At 34.1% G+C, this 4,000-nt stretch overlaps 1 long non-coding RNA gene across 1 annotated transcript; it reads left to right on the plus strand.

Moving 5' to 3' along the window:
* Positions 1-2,075: 2,075 nt before the first annotated feature.
* LOC140178811 (uncharacterized) lies at positions 2,076-2,342 on the plus strand. The gene is made up of 2 exons (XR_011871737.1): positions 2,076-2,136; positions 2,180-2,342. It is a non-coding gene; the product is annotated as an uncharacterized lncRNA (long non-coding RNA).
* Positions 2,343-4,000: the final 1,658 nt, after the last annotated feature.

The following is a 4,000-nucleotide window of genomic DNA, read 5'->3' on the forward strand; positions in this document are numbered from 1 at the left end:
CATAAGCTACCTCCTGTGATGGATGAATAAAAGTGGAAACGAGCTCTTACCACAGAGATCTTCCTCTCTAACCGAAACCGATCTTCTATATTTTTGGCCTGAAGATCTTGAAGTTTCTTCTTCACATCTTGTCTTTAGTGGCAAAGATCTCAACCACGCCATGTCTTAGATCTTTTTTTTCTAAAGGCCATCAACAACCTAGCCTTTTTCCTTCTTCATAGCTTCACTCTTTCTCTGATAACTTCTTCTTTCTTCCTTCCTGTATGACATGACTGAATGCAAAGAGAAAGGAGAGAGAAGAGAGAAAAAGCTTTGGAAGCAATGAATGAAATTAAAACTAATTAAATCCCACCACCATTTCCCTATGCATAGTAACGTGTGGAACATTTAAAGCAATCAAATCAATTTGAATTTTCTCTTTCTTGTTACCAATGCATGCATTCAATTTAATTAAACTTTGAATTCCATAACCCATGGAAAAAGGTAACCGTGGAAAAGCATGCTCCAATTCCTTTCTTTCTTCTTCAATTTCGGACCAACACTTTGTTGGATCAAAAAGAATTTGTTTTGGGCTTCACATTAGTTTCCTGGTCCAATAAGCATTTGCTTATGCATCAAAAATAATTCAGCCACTTTGTTTGGAATTATTTTTGTACCAAGGTTGAATACTTTCTCACCATATGGGACTCATATGAATTTTGGCCCAATAATAAAACCTGTACATTAATAAAATTATTAATCAACTAATTGAAATTAAAAATTAACTTAATAATTTTGTAATTAATATTTTTAACAATATTTGATCATCATCATAATTCAAATTTTCCAAACTCAACATGGATACACTTGAGTTTGGATTTAGACTTAATTTCTTTGGTGGAACACTTTTTTTTGTAGCTTCCAATGACAAGGTAATACAAGTGTATTCCCAGGAATGTTGAGATGGGAATATCTTATTCCCATGTTTGATTCAAGAGTTAAAAATTTATTCCTGGGTATATTTTATTCCCTGGAATCAAAATCCCACCCATTTCATTCCCATCTTCTCCATGGTTATCTTTAATTCCAATGGGAATGGAATGTATATCACAATGCAAAAAGACTAAAATGCCCTTCAACTCTAACCCTCTTTCTTCAGATTTTTCACTCATTTCACAAAAAACTAAACCCTAGCAGAGCAACTCCTCCATGAAAACGAAACCCTAGCCAAATTTTCCCCCAAATTCATGGAGGCTCCACCGACGTCGGCGCCGCCTCGCCGCTGATCTGGATTCGCACGACCACCGAGCTCCTTATTCTAGAAGGAAGATTCACTATCAACCGTTCGCGTTCGTGTTCATCATCACATCTCACCTCTGTTCGTGTTCGCGTTCGTGTTCGTGCTCGCGCTTGCGTCTGGCCTCTCTCCTTCCTCTGAGCTCGGTTGCTCGCGCATCTCTCGCCTCCGTCTCTGCTCGAGTTGTGCTTCCTATTCGTGTCGTATCTCTCGCCCCTCTCCCTCCTCACATCTTCCTGTTCCTGTTGATCTTTTTCAAGCACAGGTTTGTTCTAGGTTTGAAATATTGGAATTGGAATTGGAATGTGTTTTATTGTTTCAATGAAATTGGAATTGAAACAATTTTCTAGATCTATTTCAATTCGTCTAAACAATTGTTCTAAGTTTGTTCTAGGTTTTTTCAACCTTATATATGATTGTGGATGCAACTCTAAATAACTTTGCTGAATCTGTTTCCAGGCATTGGTAAAGATTGGCTTCACGCTGGATTTTCCTGCATTTTACTCTGCCTGTGCGGTAAGACATCTTCATAGTTTAATTTTTAGTAAATCATCCTGGAGAAGTTGCACATCACATTGACTACTAGTGGTTAAGCCAAAACTATCTCAATTCTCAATGTTTGTTTACACTACTATTATCCATGCCTTAATTTCTGTATGCTCCTTTCTTGGGATAATAAGTTGAAAATGCTTTATTAGTCAGATGGAGAAAGAAATAATGCAATGGAGAAAGAAATTTATTTAGTCCTTGTTTGATTGCTTTCAACTGCATAGTAGGCCTCTCATCTAATGCAAGATTGTCATTTGATACTACAAAACAAGGAAGAATTACTCTTGATCTGAACCAGTTTGTATATTGTAGTAAGTACACACTTTATTTTGATATGTTCTACTTCCTTTTCAGCTTCCAATTGTAGAATATGATTCAACTGAGAGGACGTATTCTGAAGATGATTCATGTATGCTGCACTTTGTAAAATTTCTCAAATGCATTTCTATAGCCAAGTTAACTTTGTCCTGCATACGCTGAGATAATCATTTTTGAGGTTTAGATATTTCTCCCATTTTGAGGGCGTGGCTTGCAACCAAGAAGGTCTTGTAGTGAATATCTCACTGCAAGGAAAGGGTCTCTCTGGAAGCATACCTACTGCCATTTCTAGTCTTAAGAGCTTGACTGGTCTCTATCTTCACTTCAACTCTCTCAGTGGAATTTTACCCAAGGAGATTTCCTCCTTGACTCACCTCACTGACTTGTGTCTCAATGTCAATTCTCTCTCTGGTGATATCCCTCGTCAGATTGCCAACCTCTCTAATCTTCAAGGTAGGTTGCTAACTTCTTTTTACTATTTATTATTATTATTATTATTATTATTATTATTATTATTATTATTATTATTATTATTATTATTATTATTATTATTATTATTATTATTATTTGTTCTTCTTCATTGCATGCTTATCAGTCATCACATCTCAGATTCGTCAAACTGCTGAATACTTTAGTGACTTAACAGTGCTTTTGGATTTAAGTTCTGAGAATGGAAAAATTTGGTGGTCCAATTTTGACAATAAGACGAGTTCTTGAACTTGCCAACTTTTATTCTCTGCATGTTCATCTTATCCCTATGTGTGAATTGGGAAGTACTACTTATTTTGGTCCTGTGTTATTTAGTTTGGTGAAATGAGTATTTTGAGTAGCTGTAAAACAGCTTCAAGATTTTGATCAGGTTAATCTTCTTACACATGCTAGAATGGTGGAATCTGAATTACATATGATCTACTCATAGCATTGGGTTTAGTAGGTATCACAAGAATGCAGTTCATGAGTTGTGTGAAGATGTTCTTATTTCATTTTGTTAGCTTAATATATATTTTTTTAATTCCATTGTATTTGGATTTTGGAAAATATAAAGTGGTAATTCTTATTTTTATTCTTTCCACATTTTAGCCTGCTATAGTAATCATTATATAGAATAAATAAATAGTAAAGTCTTCTAACTAAATATTTTAATATTTTAAGATTTGGATTATTTAACATGCGAAATATTTCTGAGGTTGTACTTTGTGGAGTTTAAATATTTTACCAATGTGATGGCCACATTCTTACATGTATTCATGATTCTAATTAAGGGAATATCAGGCTCCTTATTCATATAAATACCTTAATTTTTTATGATACTACAGACAGACCTTTATTCAAAAATGTATATAAAACATCACAAATGTAGGTGCTGGGACAATTTAATGCTCGATCACCAATTTTGTTTTTCTTCTGTTCATTATTCCAACAAATCATATTTTTTTTCCATTTTTCTACTTGAACGGATGTTCTCTGTTCATGTACATGATGTTCTGTCCATGTTCCATATTTCATGATTTGATTTGTCAAAATGTGATTTGTTTTATGTTGAAGCTTACATTTGCAGCAACATAAAAACTTCTTTTTCATACATTCCATGTTTTATGATTCTGTTTTGTCAAGTTGTAACTTGTCTATTGTTGGGACTTTACTTATATTTGGAGCAACACGGAAATGTCTTTTTCATATGTTCTTATCTTTGGGGGTAAGAATTAAATAAATTGACAGTATTTCCCAGGTTATTCATTTTGTTATCAGCACCAATTTATGTTAGAATGACATGAGATTTTTGAGTGAGTTTTGCCGATCAATGCTCATGTATTATATTGTTTACATTGGTAAGGCTAGTCTATAAATCAAGTGTTT

The sequence above is a fragment of the Arachis hypogaea genome, chromosome 14, assembly GCF_003086295.3.
Source record: "Arachis hypogaea cultivar Tifrunner chromosome 14, arahy.Tifrunner.gnm2.J5K5, whole genome shotgun sequence".
Taxonomy (NCBI): domain Eukaryota; kingdom Viridiplantae; phylum Streptophyta; class Magnoliopsida; order Fabales; family Fabaceae; genus Arachis; species Arachis hypogaea.